Here is a 19,435-nt window from a genome sequence, read left to right as displayed (position 1 = left end):
AGAAAGGCCAGCAATAGCAAAGACAGAGGGAAACAAGGGTGGGGTTAGGAGGGACCTGAAGGGTCAGAAGCAGCAGACAGGAAGGGCCTTAGACATATCAGATTAAGGAGCCTGGATCATATCCTTGGTCACTGAAGAGTTTTTTAGCAGGGGAGACATATGGTCAGATTTAATTTTATAAACATCATGAGAGCAGATGTGTGAGGGTTGATTGATGTGATTGATACATCTGGAGACAAGGAGACCAAAGAAAATAAACTAGGTTAAGGCAGAATAATACATGGAAAATGAGCACCTGAATTAGTGAGTTTGGGGGGAAAGCAACACATCTAAGGGCCTTGGGTGAAAGGGGATGAGGGCAAAGAAAACATCAAGGAAGACCCCCAGGATCAAGCTCAGGTGACTGTGTGAGTGATGGCATCACCCATTAGATGCTGAATTTCAAAGGAAGAGCTGGGCTTAGTGAGGAAGGGGGTAAATTTTGTTTACTCGAATGTATCTGTGGAATTCATGGAAATGGATATATCTAGGAATCTGTTAGAAATAAAAACTACAGTTCTGGGGAGAGATCTATTTGGGTTTTCATGTTATTGGCATATAGATAATAATTAAAACTAGGGGAACAGAAGAGATCACCCAGGGAGAATGGGAATAGAGAAAAGGACAGAGATCCAAGGACTAAACTCTGGAATAGGTTAGGCAAGCTCTGGTAGTATCATCATCTTGCACATTTTTCTGGGGCCTTAGAGTTTATCAACTTCTTTCATACCTATTACCTTAATTCTCATCTGAGGTGTTCTGTAAACTAACTGGTAAAGTCAGGTGTGATTGTGATGGTGACAAGAATGCCTTGGTCCATTGCATAGGCAGGAGGTGAGATTCAGCATTCTCTCCCTACATCATGTCACAGAGGATATTCCCAGCTGTTGACTCAAAGCCCCAGGTTAACATGATAGCAGATTCCTAAAAGGACTTGAAACTCTCGCCTAGACTCCTGGTTCAGAGCACAGCTGGCCTGTGACCCTGGCCTCGCAGGGACAGTAGCAGAGCTGACAGGAGCTCTATTTCCAGAAGCAGGTGCACCCTGCCTGCCTCTGCATTGTCCCGAAGGCAGCACCAACTTCAGCTGAGGCAGGGCTACAGGCTGGGAGGAAAGGAATCCTTTCCAGAGACAGAAGTAAGGCAGCAAGAGCACTTGTTCCTTCCTGCATGCCTGAAGTCAGCAGGAGGCATTAAGGCTGGCCTGGTCCTACAAGGAGGTCTGTGAGCTATGTGGCAAAAGGCAGGGCAGAGATTAATGCAATCAGGTGACTCTTCAATTCTCTGGTAGAGCCCTGACTTCCTCCAAGTAGTCTCATCCACTCTGAACATATTTCCACAGTATCTCTCCATTTCACTGTGTAACATTATTGTACACTGTTCATGTGCTCCCTCGAATTCCTCAGATTTTAATTTGTGTATCTTTTCTAGGGTTTGCCTTATGCTCAGGGGAAACAGATAGGAACCCGTGTGGCCAGAGGTTCCAGGCACCAGAGACCAATGGTGTAGTGGGAAAACCTTGGCTGGAATCTTGGTTTTGAACCTTTTTAGTTGAGTGACCAAGAAACAGTTTTGTTTAACCTCCCTGTGCCTCAGTTTCATCATCTGATAAATGCTTCACAGGGTTGTTTGGAGAATTAGAGAATATCAAAAAGCCCAAATAAATGGCAGCACTCAATATTAGCACTGTGAAAATTTCTATTACTACAAATATCTTACCTTGCTTGTCTTTTTATAAAATTTCTACCATTAAGATGATTTATTTAGGCTCAACATCTGAAAGTCCAATTATAATGGTAAACTAACCCATTATCAGTCATTATCACAATCTGATCTTGAATTAGTTTAGGTCCAGCAAAGGACAGGAATAGATCACAAACAGTAACTTTGGTTGGACTGGAGTTGAGGAAAAGAAATGTTTCCCAAACTTTAGTCATTTGAATAGCAGTGTCAGGATCTCAACCATATCCCCATTCCTCTAAAGTATTATTTACTTAATATTTTTCTTTAAATCAATTAACTTTTCTAAAATGCAAATACAGCCCTAGCCAGTTTGGCTCAGTGGATAGAGCGTTAGCCTGTGGACTGAAAGATCCCGGGTTTGATTCCAGTTCAAGGGCACATGCCCGGGTTGCAGGCTTGATCCCCAGCAGGGGGCATGCAGGAGGCAGCCGATCATTGATTCTCTCTTATCGTTGGTATTTCTATCTTTCCCTCTCCCTTCCTCTCTGAAATCAATAAAAATGTATTTTAAAAAATAAAATAAAAATGTAAATACATTTATGTAAAAAGGAAAATCTATTATCAGTGTCATTGATCATAAACATAATATAGCCTAGAAAAGAAAATTAATATAAAACAGTGGCATTAAATTCTAAATAGCTACTCCCAGAAGAAAACTTCAGGTCTATGGTCTATTTGTTGGTTAAAATGGAGATTAAGAAGTGGTCAAGAATGTTAATAACATACTGGGCTCAAATGAGACTTTCTTCTACATGTAATTCAGGCTTGAAAGAGAACTGCAAAGGAAAATACTTTCTTATGATGTAATTCTTTGTTATTTTATGTTTGTCTACTTATCACCTATAATCATGTCCAATATAACTTAATCATCTCATGTATAATAACTGGTACATGTCCTAAACTTTTTGAAAGAGTAGGTCTGGTACATGACGGTAAATCAGGGACATGGGGGCTAAAACTAGGACTATTGAGTACTATCCTATATAATAAAGAGGTAATATGCAAATTGACCATCACTTCAACATATAAGATGTCCACCCCCATGTGGACACAAGATGGCCGCCACAAGATGGCCAGCAGGGGAGGGCAGTTGTGGGTGATCAGGCCAGCAGGAGAGGGCAGTTGGGAGGGACCAGGCCTGCAGGGGAGGGCAGTTGGGGGCAACCAGGCTGCAGGGGAGGGCAGTGGGGGAAAACCAGGCCTGCAGGGGAGGGCAGTTGGGGACAAGCAGGCCTGCAGGGGAGGGCAGTTTGGGGCAACCAGGCCTATAGGGGAGGGCAGTTAGGGGTGACCAGGCCTGCAGGGGAGGGCAGTTGGGGGCAACCAGGCCTGCAGGGGAGGGCAGTGGGGGGAAACCAGGCCTGCAGGGGAAGGCAGTTGGGGGCGACCAGGCCAGCAGGAGAGAGCAGTTAGGAGCAACCAGGCTGGCAGGGGAGGGCAGTTAGGGGTGACTGGGCTGGCAGGGGAGGGAAGTTAGGGGCAATTGGGCCAGCAGGGGAGGGCAGTTAGGGGTGACCAGGCTGGCAAGGGAGTGAAGTTAGGGGTGACTGGGCCAGCAGGGGAGGGCAGCTGGGGGAGACCAGGCCTGCAGGGGAGGGCAGTTGGGGGCGACCAGGCCTGCAGGGGAGGGCAGTTGGGGGCGACCAGGCCTGTAGGGGAGGGCAGTTGGGGGCGACCAGGCCTGTAGGGGAGGACATTTGGGGGCGACCAGGCCTGCAGGGGAGGGCAGTTAGGGGTAACTGGCCCAGCAGGGGAGGACAGTTAGGGGAGACCAGGCCTGCAGGGGAGGACAGTTGGGGGCAATCAGGCTGGCAAGGGAGGGCAGTTAGGTGTTGACCAGTCTGGCAGGGGAGTGGTTAGGGGGTGATCAGGCTGGCAGGCAGAAGTGGTTAGGGGCAATCAGGCAGGCAGGCAGACAAGCGGTTGGGAGTCAAAAGTCCTGGATTGTGAGAGGGATGTCCCAGATTGGAGAGGGTGCAGGTTAGGCTGAGGCATATTACATATGTCCTCCTTCTCCCCCAGTGACCCCTTCTAGCCCGCCCCCCCTCCCATGCACAAATTTCATGCACTGGGCCTCTAGTAAGTAATAAAAGAAAATAAACTGGAGAATCTTCCAAGGCCAGCTTTGCTTCCTTTACAAGTTTGTGTAAATGCTTTTACAACCTTGTGTAAGATTTCTCTTTTTGGATCTTCTCTAGCACCTAGATAGGGTGGCATACATAATAGATGCTCAATAGATACTTGGAGCTGACTGACTGAATAAATTTGTATTATTAGAACAAGTTATCCAAACTGGACCCTGGGAGCCCAAGAGGGACATGGTTTTTCTGAAAGGTATTTCCTCATCTCCCACCTCCAACTGATACCAGGTTCGGCCTAAAGTCTAGGCAAGTTGTGGACATGCCATGCACCAGCAGAGCAGAATAGGCTCTAAGGACTGAACCTTGCAAATAATAGTCCTTTCTCTTCTTTTGGACTTGGAGATCTGGCTTTTGATAAATAACTTTACTCTGGCAATGGTCATGGAGTGGTGAAACAACTCCAAAGTAGCTTTCACTCAAAAAGGTTGTTTACAGTAAGGTGTGTCTAGCACTGAAAACAAAACATTAAGGAACACTCTTACCTGGTAGACCTAAGAGACTGGTACTCTTAAGTTTATATTCATTAGAGTATATAGTCTTTTTGCACAGACAATGTGACTGATGGATACATAAGTCTGTAACTACTACTAGTATTTATAAAACAAAGTATCTGAGTCTCTCAATAGCAATTTGAGAAATTCAGGGCCTTCCTAAAAGAAAGATAAAAACACCATCACGAGACATTCAGTCCTAAGGAAGTCTATCTTAAAGTTACTAGGCCTGTGGACAGGGATGAAACTGACAAACCTTATGTACTTCAGGGTACTTTGCCCTTGTCCAGGGCAAGAAAACGACTTTTTCTCTGAGAAGGGACTTTAGAGGCTAAAAATAAACTCCACTCTGAAAGGGTATAAACCAGCTATGGAAAAGATTTCTGAAGTCTTTTGGCCAATGAATCTTTCTCCCCAGCCTAGTTTAGTGCTGAGGCTCTGTACCTAAATTCTAACAAAGAAACAGCTTTTAATGGTAACTAGAATTATGCATTTATGACTTTCCACCCCAGTTGTTGATCATTTATGGCAACTTTTAATGACCAATTGGTTCCCCTTTGTGCTTCTTCATCAATCAGCACATTCCCAAAGACTACTGATTTTGATTTTCAACCCAACTTAAACATATTCAGGCCCTGGCTGAGTAGCTTAGTTGGTTAGAGCATCATCCTGACACACCAAGGTTGTGGGTTTGATCCCTGGTCAGGGCACATACTAGTCCAGGAATCAACCAATGAATAAGTCGAACAACAGAACAACAAATCGGTCTCCCTCTCCCTCTCCCTCTCCCTCTCCCTCTCCCTCTCCCTCTCCCTCTCCCTCTCCCTCTCCCTCTCCCTCTCCCTCTCCCTCTCCCTCTCCCTCTCCCTCTTCCTCTCCCTCCATCCTTCCCTCCATCCTTCCCTCTCTTCCTCCTCCCTCCCTCCCTTCTTTTTATCTAAAAACAATCAACTAAAAAAGACTGGAGCTCTTAGAGCACAACTGTGACATTTAAAAAACACAACACCAGGGGGCAGGGGCGGGCTAGAAGGGGTCAATGGGGGAAAAGGGGGACATATGTAATACTTTCAACAATAAAGATTTTTTTAAAAGCCCACAGCACCATAATAAAAAACCGTACTGCTGCCAAGTGTCACCCCAAATCCCAAAGGTAAATATAAATGATTTTGGGGGGGGGGGGTGCCTATTGTTTTAGAGAGTTCCTACGAAGCTCCTTACAGAAAAATGACATTATAAATCATGTCACCATCAGCCCACTTTCCTGTCAGTTTGGATGATGATATACTAATATCAGCAGAGTAGAATTAAATTGTCAGATTTTTGGACTTACTTGTGGAAATAGTGCTGAGTGAGAAGCATCATTGAACTCAGGGTTCAGGCTTTCGTTTAGTCACTTTGGCAGTCTAGGTCTTCCTGGGATCGAGCCTGCTGTGTGGGGGACTCCTGCCCATTTAGCCATGGAAGATGCCTGGTAGAGCCAGGATCCAACAGACTGCTGAACTAAGACTTCATTCGATGCCATTTTCCAAGCTGAATCAATACCACCTCCTAGCTATGTGACCTTGGACAAGTTATTTAACCTCTTTGGGTCTCTGTTTCCTCAGATGTAAAATGAGGGCAACGATATTCCACAGTGTTAATGAGAACTTGTGTAATACATAGTAGATGCTCAATGAATTTCAGTTTCCTAACCCTCTACATTCTAGATGGAATCTATTCATCTGCTTCACCTCTTGCTTAGTAGACAGGATGAGGCTTGGGCAGGAATACCCCTCAGGGGCACCTCTAGGAAGGATGTGGGGTAAATACTCTAGGAAATCACAGGGATTGTTCTCTCTCTTTTTCAGATTCTAGGTTACAATGATAAGACCAAGAAATCCTCTGAATGCAGCTCCACTTAAGAGAAAGCTTGCTAAAGATTTTTTTTTATAAAGAGAATGCTTGCAATGTTCATTTCTGAGACAAGCCTATTAGTAGGCATGACCAGAACTCCTCATTAATATAACCCCGCCCAGCCCGGCTGGCATGGCTCAGTGGTTGAGCATCGATCTATGAACCAGGAGGTCACAGTTTGATTCCCGGTCAAGGTACATGCCCAGTTGCAGGCTCCATCCCCAGTGTAGGGCATGCAGGAGGCAGTCGATCAATGATTATCTTTCATCAATGATGTTTTTCTCTCTCCCTCTCCCTTCCTCTCTTAAATCAATAAAAATATATTTTAAAAAGACAGCTGTGTGCCCTGCACTGCCACAGGGCTGGGAACTTGGCTCACATCCCATCTGCCTGGGAAGAGTGCTATTGTTTAGGATAATTTAAATTTCTCTGTCAATTGTTACCTCCTCTGTGTTTTGTCCTTGATGCTTACAGATTATTTGCTACTATAATTCATTAATTAAAGTTCTCCTTTCCCTTAAGGCTTAGTTTTGCTACTTCAGGCTCATTGGTTTGTTTGTTGGCCTGAGAGCTGAAATGAGAATGTCCCAAACTAGAGGAGAGAGAAGCAGAGAAAGTGATTAAATCTGAGAATGGATTGGGATGTTTAAATAAAGTGCTAATAGGGTTGTGTCCTCCACTAGATTTTAATTCCTGAAGGCAGGGACTGTGTCATTCATCTGTGTATCCCCACTGCCTAATGGGGTTCCATGGTGGCTGTTCAATCAATGCTTACTGATTAATAAATGAATCAAATATAAACAACATTACAAAAAGTTATAGATGTGAAAGTAGTCGTATAGATAATACACACTAGAGAAACTCAGAGAAGAAATCATTGTAGGCCAGGGTGGTCAAGGAAGTTTCTATGCAAGGAATAGGAAAGTTCCATGGAAGAATTTGACTCTAGACAGAGATGGGATGGAATATGGAATGAATATGGGCTTCCAATCACTTAAACTCTGTGATCCAAAAATTTAAATTTAAAAAATGGGGACAGTAAACCTATCTCATACGAAAAGAGTAGATGAGATAGCTATATAATTAGCACAGAGCGTGACACACACAAAAGAATTTTCTTTTTTCTGTAAGTTATTTTTCTTTTACTGACCTGTATAGTTATCTCATTGGATTTGAAAGCTGTCATGACAGTATTCTGGAGTTCATGGTATCATTTCCTTCACCAACTAAGATGCTTTGATCTGTCTCTAAGGACAAATGAGATAAGTAGGCATGGTAAGTACTTTCTATCTTCTATCCTTGAGCACATATAACCATGTTGGACATGAGAGACCTCTACTAGGCAATGCTTCTGCAATTTTACTTACTTTCCCACCTCACAAACGTTTATTATTGGAAGAGCTCTTGAAGATGATTTAATATATAATTTTCATTTTACATATTTAAAAAAAGTTTAGCCCAGAGCAATTAAGTGATTTGCTTAGCTAGTTAGTGGCAGAACTGTGAACTATACTTGAAGTCTTTCGACTTCTTATCCAATGCTCTTTCTCACATATCAGGCTATTTTACATTTCCATGATAATTGGCAACCCAACTTTTTTGTGGGATTCAGAGATATCGTATTGTGACATCTGGTTTATCAAATGGCTAAGAGGATCCAGTGATTAATATAAATATAAGATATTCCTGTTAATTCATGATTCCTGACTTCTGCAATATTGGTTATTCTAGGTGACTTCTTGGTCCAGAAATGATTGTATCTGCAGCAAGATGACATTTTGTTATTTTCCAAGATATTAATTTTCAAGTTTGAATACATTGTTAACATCTAATTTATTAGACTTTTATTTATTTACTAGAGGCTCAGTGCACAAAATTTGTGCACTTGGGGGTGTCCCTCAGCCTGGCCTGCACCCTCTCACAGTCCGGGACCCTTCCGGGGATGTCCGCCTGCTGTCTTAGGGCCTAGGTCGGCACTCCGACATCCCTCTCATAGTGCGGGACTCCTCACTCCTTACTGCCCGTCTGCAGCAGAGGCGGGACTGCACTCAACAGCCGTGAGCCCAGCTTCTGGCTGAGAGGTGCTCCCCCTGTGGGAGTGCACTGACCACCAGGGGGCAGCTCCTGCGTTGAGCATCTGCTCCCTGGTGGTCAGTGCGCATCATAGCGACCGGTCGTTCAACCATTCAGTTGATTTACATATTAGCCTTTTATTATATAGGATTTATTTATTTATAAATAAAAACATCACTTTTATTGACAAGTTTGGGACACAAATGGACTTCACAGAACAACAGAAATAAGACAGTCAGTCATAAGACACCAGATTATAACATTGAAGCAGACAGGTCAATACTCTTCACTCTCATCCTCTCCCTCAGCACTATCTGCTCCAACTTCCTCATAATCCTTCTCAAGGGCAGCCATGTCCTTGTGGGCCTCAGAAAATTCTCCTTCCTTCATGCCCTCACCCACATACCAGTGAACAAAGGCACACATCATGTCAAACTTGTGGTCCAGGTAAGCTCAGGCCTCAGCAACAGTGTGGTGTTGCTCAGCATGCACACAGCTGGCTGTACTTTGGCCAGGTCTCCACCAGGTACCACAGTGGGAGGCTGGTAATGAATAACAACTTTTTAGCCAGTGGGGCACCAGTCTACACAGGATGGTACGCTCAGTGTGGATGGTGGCAATGTCAGCATTGACATCTTTAAGACCCACTTCACCACAGCACAATTGACAAGCCATGTATTTACTGTGGCGAGGGTCACCCTTCAGCATCTGGTTGGATGGCTCAAAACATACATTAGTGATCTCTGCTACAGCAAGCTGTTCATGGTAGGCTTTCTCAGCAGAGATGACAGGGGCATATATGCCCAGAGGGAAGTAGATGCAGAGATAGGGCACCAGTTGGTCTGGAATTCGATCAGATCAACATCCAGGGCTCCATCAAACCTGAGGGAAGCAGTGATGGAGGACACAGTCTGGCTAAATAAGGCGGTTAAGGTTAGTGTAGGTTGGGTGCTCAATATTGAGGTTTCTATGACAGATATTGTAGATGGCCTCATTGTCAACCATGAAGGCACAATGAGAGTGCTCTAGGGTGATGTGAGTGGTGAGGATGGAATTGTAGGGCTCAACTACAGCTGTGGAAACCTGCGGGAGGGTGCGGGTGGGAGCTGGGTAAATGGAGGACTACAGCTTGGACTTCTGGCTATAATCGACAGTGAGACATTCCATCAGTAGGGAGGTGAGCCCAGAACCAGTTCCCCCACCAAAGCTGTGGAAAACCAAGAAGCCCTGAAGACCTGTGCACTGGTCGGCCAGTTTCCAAATTTGGTCCAAGATGAGGTCAATGATCTCCTTGCCAATAGTGGAGTTCCCATGGGCATAGTTATTGGCAGAATCTTCTTGGCCTGTGATGAGCTGCTCAAGATGGAAGAGTTGACGGTAGGTACCAGTGTGAACTTCATCAATGACTGTGGGTTCCAGGTCTACAAACACTGCTCTAGGCACATGCTTTCCAGTGCCTGTCTCACTGAAGAATGTGTTGAAGGAGTCATCTCTCCCACAATGGTCTTGTCGCTTGGCATCTGGCCATCAGGCTGGATGTTGTATTCCAGGCAACAGAATTCCCAGCAGGCATTGCTGATCTGGACACCAGCCTGGCCAACGTGGACAGAGATACATTTATGCATAATTGAGACTTGTGGGGCTCCACAGGGCTAGAGGAGGCAAGAGGATGGTGACAAGGACCTCCCATGACAGGCTACCAAGGAGCCAGGAGGGAAATCTATACTTTTAATTCTAAATTTCTATTAACTTTTTCTGAATTTAATTTCTATTATAAAATTAATTAAACATTAACAGTTTAAAAACATGTTTTGTTTTTTAAAAAATAATTTTTCCCAGTGTAACTTGGTACAGGGGCAGTATCATAGCCAATGAGGTATATCCAAGGTGCTATTATTGCTAATTGAAAGAATTTTTTATATGTTTATTGTCCTTCTATATTTCTTCCTTTATGAAGTATGTGTCCAAGTTTTTGTCCCTTTTTAAATTGGGCTTGTTTATTTTTATTACTGAATAGGAGTTATTTGTATATAAGTCCTTTGTCCTATATGTGTACAGTGAATATTTTCTAGGCTATGGCTTGCCTATTTATTTTTTCATCAGTATCTTTTGAAGAGTATAATTTTAGAAATTGGGGAAGGAAATAATTTCAAATTTATGGAAAATTGAAAAAATACATGTAATACAAAAATTGTCTGTATTCCCTTTACCTATAGTTTCCTGATAACATTTTTACGCATTTGCTTTATCATTTTCATGTCCTGTCTGTCTCCCTATACACATACACATCCATGTACAAACACTCAGTTTTTTTCCAAACAATTTGAGAATAAGTTGCAAACTTCATGGTCCTTTACCTCCAAATACTTCAGTGTGCATTTCCTAAGCATAAGGACATCCTATTTACCTTACCACATAATGTTGACCAACATCAGCAAATTTAGCATTAATATACTTTAGTCCATTGTCCATTCTCCAATTTTGTTAATTGACCCAATAATGTCCATTATAGATTCCCCCCCCACCGCCCCGCCCCGCCTCTGTAGCACAGGATCCAGTCTAAGATCAGACATTGCATTGGGTTTTCATGTCTCTTTAGTCTTCTTTAATCTTGAACATTTACACAGACTTTGTGTTTTATGACATTGACATTTAAAAAAATAGAACATGACAAAATACGTGAACATTTTGGGTTTGTCTGATGTTTCCAAATAATTAGATTCATGTTATACATTTCTGATGGAGTACTACATAAATGTTGTTTGTTCTTAGGGTTTAATCCAGAGGCACACAATACCCATCTACCCCTTATTAATTATGCTAATTATGACCACATGATCAAGTTGTCTGATTTCGCCACTGTAGAGTTACTAATTTTTCCCTGGTAACCAATAAACCATCTATTGGGACACACTCTAAGATCATGCAAATATCCTGCATCTCATAAAAATTTGCTCCTAAGTTTAATATTTACTGATATTTTATTTGAACCAATTTTTGTTATGATATCTGCAAAATGATGATTTCAGCATCTAAGCATTCCCTACACATTTAGTGGTAAGCATCAGTCCTTGCCATTCATTCATTCATTCATTCATTCATTCATCTATTTATCTATTTTTTATGAGTTGGGATTTATATTTTTCTATGTTTAATGTTTATAATTTATTACAGTCCTTAATTATTCTGGTGCTAACATTTCAGATATGGTCAGTAGGAGCTCCTTCAAGCTAGCTCCTTTCCCTTCAAAACATGTACCCATTCTTACTTTTAGTAATTCCTTACTTAATAGCATAAAAGATGTTCTAGGCTCATCTTATACCTCCTGTGTCCCAGCTCTGGAATCAGTGATTTGCCCAAGGAGTCCTGGTTCTACAAAAAAAAATTATACATAAACATACAGTAAAATTGACTTTTTGTGTGTACAGTTCATTTAGCACATGTATAGATTCACACAACCACCACCACAAACAATACAGAATATTTCCATCGTCTCCCAAAATTCTCTCATGCTATCCTTTGGCAATCATACTCTCCATTCTGCCCTCATACCTAATTAAGTTCTGGCAACCACTCATATTTTTTCTCCATCTCCATAGTTTTTTGACTTTTTAAAAATGTCATAGCCCTGGCTGGTGTGCTCAGTGGTTAGAGTGTCGGCCTCCAGACCAAAGTGTCGCAGGTTTGATTCCTGGTCAAGGGCACATACCTGGGTTACAAGTTCAATCTCGGCCCCTTTCTGGGTACATGTGGGAGGAACTGGTGTGTTTCTCCCCCCCCCCACCCTACTCTTCCTCCCTCCCTCCCTCCCTCCCTCCCTTCCTTCCTTCCTTCCACTCTCTCTAAAAATCAATAGAAAAAATATCCTCAGGTGAGGATTAACAAAAAAATAAATTAATTAGTTAAAAATAAATAAATTTAAATGTCATAAAAATGAAGTAATCCAGTATGTAAACTGAAACATGTGGGACAGGAGATTCCTCTTCTGGTGGGTTTTTAACTATAAATTCAATGTATTTAATAGTTATAAAAATATTGAGGTTATCTATTTTATCTTGAATTTTGTGGTTTTCAAGGAATTTGTTCATTTCATCTAAGTTGTTAAATTTATGTTCATAGAATTGTTCATAGTATTCCCTATTATCTTTTAAATGTCTGTATTTTTATTATCTTTTAAAAGTGTATAATTACTTTCATTACTGATATTGGTAATTTGTATCTTCTCTTTTTTCTTTGTCAATCTTACTAAAAGTTTATCAATTTTATTGATTTTTTTCAAAGAACTGGCTTTTAGTTTCTTTAAATTTTTGTTTGTTTTCCACTTCATTGATCCCTATCCCTAGGGTTATTTCCTTCCTTCTGCTTGCCTTGGTTTTAGTTCTTCTCTAATTTCTTAAGGTGCAAGATTATTTATTTGAGACCTTTTCTTTTTTAATATAAGCATTTGATGCTATAAATTCTATTTAAGCACTTCTTTGGTGTATTTTTATTTGTTGTACTATAATTTTTGTTCAGTTCAAAATATTTTATAATTTCACTTGAAATTTTAACCTTTTTATTATTTAAAAGAATGCTGTTTAATATCAAAATTTTTGGAGATTTTTCTGTTATATTTCTGATTTTAACTTCTAGTCTAATTCCATTCAGGTCAGATAATCATACTTTGCATGATTTAAATTATTTTAAATTTGTTAATGTTCATTTTATGATCCAGCATATGGTCTATATTGATTACAACTTCCATGTACACCTTATTTTTTCCATGTACACTTAAAAAATGTGTATTTTGCTGTTGTTGGATGGCATGGTTCCATAAATATCAATTACATGTATTTGGTTGAGTTCTTCTATGTGCTCACTCATTTAAAAAAAAAAACTGATTTCAGAGAGAGGAAGGGAGAGGGAGAGATAGAAACATCAATAATGAGAGAGAGTCATTGATTGGCTGCCTCATGCACGCCCTCTACTGGGGATTGAGTCCCCAACCCTGGAATGTGCTCTGACAGGGAATCAAACCATGACCTCCTGGTTCATGGGTTGACGTCAACCACTGAGCCACACCAGCCAGGCAATGCTCACTAATTTTTTTGTCTGGTAGCTCTATCCATTACAGGGAGAGGAATGTTGATACTCCAACTATAATTGTGGATTTATCTATTTTTCCTTTCAATTCTATCAGTTTTACTTCATGTATTTTGATATTCTTCTGTTTGGGGTACACACATTTAGGATTATTATATACTAGTGGCCCAGTGCACAAAATTCGTGCACAGGGGGGAGGAGGGCGTCCCTCAGTCCAGCCTGCACCCTCTCCAATCGGGGACCCCTTGGGGGATGTCCACAGGGATCAGGCCTAAACTGGCAGTCAGACATCCCTCTTGCAATGTGGGACTGCTGGCTCCTAACCGCTCACCTGCCTGCATGCCTGATCACCCCTAACTGCCTCTGCCTACCTGCCTGATTGCCCCAACCCCTCTGCCTGCCTGCCTGCCTGATCACCCCTAACCTCTCTGCCTGTCTGCCTGATTGCCCCTAACTGTCTCTGCCTGTCTCATCACCCCTAACTGCCCTCCCCTGCCGGCATGATCTTGACCCCAACAGCCCTCCCCTGCAGGCCTGATCTCGCCCCCAACTTCCCTCCCCTGCTGGCCTGATCTCACCCCCAATGGTCCTCCCATGCCAGCCTGATCTCGCCCCCAATTGCCCTCTCTGCCTCGGTCCCCACTACCATGGATTTGTCTGGAAGGAAGTTGGATGTCCAGAAAATGGCCGGTTGACCCGATCTAATTAGCATATTACCCTTTTATTAGTATAGATTATATAGGATAGGATTGCTTAAATGGGGAGGAAAAGCCTTTTTCAGCAGGAGGAGATGCTCTTGGCAGACAAAAATACATAATCCTTCTATATGGACTGATAGCCAGCCATATGCACTATACTGCCAAACTGGTCATTAAAAAATTGAACCACTTTCTTACACCTTACACCAAACAGCTGTTGCCCTTAAAACCCCTCCTCAGCCCCCACCTTAGGTTCTGCCTTTGCACTTCACCCAGATTTGGTTCTGATTGGTCAGTTTCTATGCCAGTCAGCGTCAAAAGCTCTGCCTCCTATGCAGCCATTGGCTCCTCACAGTTCACCCAGATTTGGTTCTGATTGGTTGGTTTCTATGCCAGTCAGCATCTCCGGGCCTATCTCTGGGCCTGATCAGAGAGGCAGGGCTGATCAGCAGCCCCCACAGAGGCCCGGAGAGAAAAAGGGAGGCAAGGGCTGATTAACAGCTGCCATGGAGGCTACGGATCAGACCCTGCTTCTCTGTCCAGGCCTCTCTCCAGGCCTGATCTGCAGCCCCCTCAGTAGTCAGTGCTGGGTCACTATGCCTGCAGGACTGACTTCCGGTTGGTCGAGCCTTCGGTGGTTATGGACCTGGGTTTTTATATATTAGGATTCTTTGTAAATTGACCCTTGTATCATTATATAATGCCCCTCTTTATCCCTGATAATTTTCTTTATTCTAAGATTTCATGGTGCTTATTATTTCTTCAAATAACACTTTGTCAAATATTAATATAGCCATTCAGATTTTTTTAAAATATATTTTTATTTATTTCAGAGAGGGAAAGAAAGATACAAACATCAATGATGAGAGAGAATCATTGATCGGTTGCCTCCTGCATGCCTGCTACTGGGGATCAAGCCTGCAACCTGGGCATGTGCCCTTGACCAGAATTGAACCCGAGACCCTTCAGTCCACAGGCCGACACTCTATCCACTGAGCCAAACTGGCCAAGGCCACTCAGATTTCTTTTGATTTGCATGTTAATATCTTTTTTCCATCCTTTTAGTTTTAACCTAACTATATAATTATATTGGAAGTGAGCTTTTTTTTTTTTTTTTGTATACAGCATGTAGTTGTGCTACTTATAAACAATCAATTCTGACAATCTCTGTGTTTTAATTGGTACATTTAAACCTTAATGCAATAATTCATATATTTGGATTAAGTCTACCATTTTATTATTTGTTTTCTACCTGTTTCTTCTCTTTTTGATCCTCTATTTCTCCTTTACTGCCTTCTTTAAATTTTTTTAGTATCCCATTTTATCTACTGTAGGCTTTAAAATTTTTGTACGGTATTATACAGGTTTCCTTTTTTTTTGGTTTGTTAATCCTCACCTGAGGATATTTTTTTCATTGCTTTTCAGAGAGAGAGAAGGGGGTGGGGGGCGAGGAGGGGAGAGAGAAGAGAGAAACATTGATGTGAGAGAGACACATGGATTGGATGCATTCCACACACTCCCCGACCGGATCAGGGAAGAAACCTGCAATCCAGGCATCTGCCCTTGATCTGAAATCAAACCCACAACCCTTCAGTCTGCAGGCCAATGCTCTAACCTAGTGGTCGGCAAACCACGGCTCACGAGCCACATGCGGCTCTTTGGCCCCTTGAGTGTTCTAACGCCACTTCTTCAAAATAGACTCACCCAGGCCGAAAACCGACTTCTGCGCATGGGCCACGAAGTTTCAATCGCACTGTACATGTGCACCCGCACGTGGTATTTTGTGGAAGAGCCACACTCAAGGGGCCAAAGAGCCGCATGTGGCTCGCGAGCCACGGTTTGCCAACCACTGCTCTAAGCACTTAGATCACCGGCCAGGGCCAACCATCAAACATTTTAAAGAACTCTTTTATATGGACCGAAATATTTACCATTTCTGTTGCTCTTCCTTTTCTCCTAATGTCCCCAGTTTCCTTTTGGTATCATTTGCCTTCTCTTTGAAGAACTTTCTTTAGTAATTCTTTTAGTAATTCAATGCATTCCCTTAGTATGACCTTCATTTGATAATATCTTTATTTCACATTCATTTCTTAGGAATATTTCCTCTGGATATAGAACTCTGTATTGACATTCACTTAGCACATAAAAAATGTTGCCGAAACCGGTTTGGCTCAGTGGATAGAGCGTCGGTCTGCGGACTGGAAGGTCCCAGGTTTGATTCCGGTCAAGGGCATATACATTGGTTGCGGGCACGTCCCCCGGTGGGGGTTGTGCAGGAGGCAGCTGGTCGATGTCTCTCTCTCATCGATGTTTCTAGCTCTCTATCCCTCTCCCTTCCTCTCTGTGAAAAATCAATAAAATATATTTTAAAAAAATGTTGTACTTCCTTTGGCCTCCATATGTTTTGATGAGAGATAAATTATATTCATAGTTCTTTTAATATGTCATTTTACTCTGTCTACTTTCAGTATTTTTTCTTTGTCTTTAGTTTTCAGCAGTCTGATTGTCAAGTATAAATCATGGATTTCTTTGGCGTTATTTTGTTTGGGGTTTGCTGAGGTCCTTGAATTTGTAGATGAATGTCTTTCACCAAACTTGTGAAGTTCTTAGCTATTATTTCTTCAAACACTTTTTCTGTACCACACTCATCCTCCTCTTCTGTAACTTCATTAATACAAATGTTAGTCCTTTGATATTGTCCTCTAAGGCTCTGCTTATTTTTAAAATCTTTTTTCTTTTGGCTCAGATTGAACAATTTATATTCAAGTTCACAGGATCATTCTTTTGTTATATCCATTCTACTATTGAGCCCACCAATGAGTTTTTTTATTTTGGTTATTATATCTTTCAGTGGGGTCTGGAGTGATATCCTCTCTTTCGTTCCTAGTATTAGTAATTTGATATTTTTCTTCTTTTCTGAATCAGTTTAGCTAGAGGTTATCAATTTTGTTAAATCTTTCAAAGAACCAACTTTGTATTTCACTGATGTTCTCAAATTTTGGTCCATATTCTATTCCATTGATTTCCATTCTTACATGTATAATGTCCTTCCTTTTGCTTACTCTACTTTGTTCTCTTTTTATTCAGTTTTAGATCATTTGATTTTTAAATCTTTTATTTATTTTTAATTCTCACCCGAGTATATGTTTTTTGTTTTTTTATTTTGTTTATTAAAGAAGAAGCATTGCCTGGCAGGTGTGGTTCAGCGGTTAAGCATCGACTATGAACCATGAGGTCACATGATTTAATTCTGGTCAAGGGCAGATGCCAGGTTTCAGGCTCAACCCCTAGTAGGGGGCATGCAGGAGGCAGCTGATTAATAATTCTCTCTCATCATTGATGTTTCTATCTCCCTCTCTATCTCTGAGATCAATAAAAAATATATTTTTTTAAAGAAGCAGCATTACATATATATTGAAGGTTAGTAATGAGTTAGGCTGGAAATATAAAGATAAATAAGACAGAGGAGGCACAAATACAACTATTATATAATCTCATATTTGTAATGAAGATGTATTTATTTTAGCTCTACTTTTTATAATTTGAACACCTTATCTTTGCTGCATTTATATATTGTGGAAAACTTTGCTATATACAATGTTTCTATTTTATTTTACAATAAAAAACTCACAACTAAATTTAAAAAAAGCATTGAAAATTATTTTTATTGATTTTCAGAGAGAAAGGAAGGAAGACAGAGAGAGAAACATCGATGTGCGAACTAAACATTAATCAGCTGCCTCCTGCATGGCCACTACTAGGGATCAAGCCCACAACCTGAGCATGTGAACCAACAACCTTTTGGTGTATGAGAGGACACTCCAACCAACTGAGCCACCTAGCCAGGGCTAAATCTTCTTTTTAAATATAAGTACTTCAAGGCATAAATTTCTCCCTAACCACTGCCATAACTGCATTACATAAATTTTGATACATAGTTTTATCATTCCCTTCAAAATATTTTGATTTCTTTTTATTTCCTTGTTGTCCCAAGGATTAGTGAAAGGCATATTTGCTTAATTTCTAAATATTTGGAGATTTTCCCAGATACTTTTTCACTTGATCTTAGCAAAAAGGCTGAGAAGAGATCCCCAGATATTTTTTCATTATTGATTTTAATTATATTGTGGGTATATAACAGGTAAGATAGCATACTTCTTTTTTAAATATATTTTTATTGATTTTAGAGAGGAAGGGAGAGGGAGAGAGAGATAGAAACATCAATGATGAAAGAGAATCATTGATCGGCTACCTCCTGCATGCCCCCTACTGGTGATCGTGCCCAAACCTAGGCATGTGCCCTTGACTGGAATCGAACCCAGGACCCTTCAGTCTGCAGGCCGACGTTCTATCCAGTGAGGCAAACAGGCCAAGGCTGTTTCAAACTTTTAAAATATATTAATATTTATTTTATGGTATAGCATATGGTCTACAGTATATTAGTGTTACAGATGTACTTGAAAAGACTGTAGCCCTAGCCAGTTTGGCTCAGTGGACAGAGCATCGGCCTGCAGACCAAAGGGTCCCGGTTTCAATTCCGGTCAAGGGCTCATATATACCTTGGTTGCAGGCTCCTCCCCAGCCCGGGCCCTGGTCAGGGCTTGTGAGGAGGCAACCAACCAATCAATGTTTCTCTCACATCGATATTCTCTCTGTCTTTCCCTCTCTTCCACTCTCCCTAAAAATCAATGGAAAAATATACTCAGGTGAGGTTTAACAAACAAAAATTAGAAAAGAATGTATATTTTTCAGTTTTGGGTGGAGAGTTCAATAAATGGCAATTTGATACAGTTGGCTTACACTGTGTTATTCATGTTTTCCTTACTGATTTTGTGTCTATTTGTACTGTCAATTACCAAGAGAAGGTGTTGAGAACTCCAGCTTTAATTGTATATTTGTTTATTATGTTTTCCTTCCATGTGCCAGTTTACTTCATATATTTGGAAACTTTGTTGTTCTATGAATACATATTTAGAACTGTAGTCTTTTATTAAAAACTAGAGGCCCGATGCATGAAGATTCATGTAAGAATGGGCCTTTCTTCCCCTGGCTGCCGGCACTGCCTTGCTCCGGTCCTGGAGCCACCTTTCTGCCTTCACTCTGGCCCAGAGCTGCCTTTCTGCCTTCCCATGCTGCCCAGAGGCCCAGAGCATCTGGGGCGGTGCAGAATGCCTGCGTCGTCGCCATGGCGACGACGCAGGCATCCCACCCCGCCCCAGCCCCGCTCAGTGCCTGTGCATGCAAATTAACCCGCCATCTTTGTTGGGTTAATTTG

The 19,435-nt window shown here is 41.6% G+C and overlaps 1 long non-coding RNA gene and 1 pseudogene across 1 annotated transcript in view; both read right to left on the bottom strand.

Annotated features, from left to right (window-relative positions):
* Positions 1–7,468: 7,468 nt before the first annotated feature.
* The window catches only part of LOC103293364 (uncharacterized), a 29,575-nt gene continuing 17,608 nt past the window's right edge, over positions 7,469–19,435 (bottom strand). Inside the window, exon 3 of the long non-coding RNA XR_008557627.1 lies at positions 7,469–7,554. This is a non-coding gene — a long non-coding RNA (uncharacterized LOC103293364). The remainder of the gene's footprint in view (positions 7,555–19,435) is intronic.
* On the bottom strand, positions 8,604–10,005 carry LOC129147031 (tubulin alpha-1C chain-like; annotated as a pseudogene).

This window comes from Eptesicus fuscus, chromosome 12 (genome assembly GCF_027574615.1).
Source record: "Eptesicus fuscus isolate TK198812 chromosome 12, DD_ASM_mEF_20220401, whole genome shotgun sequence".
In the NCBI taxonomy this organism is placed as follows: Eukaryota; Metazoa; Chordata; class Mammalia; order Chiroptera; family Vespertilionidae; genus Eptesicus; species Eptesicus fuscus.
This window is presented reverse-complemented; position numbering and strand designations above follow the sequence as displayed.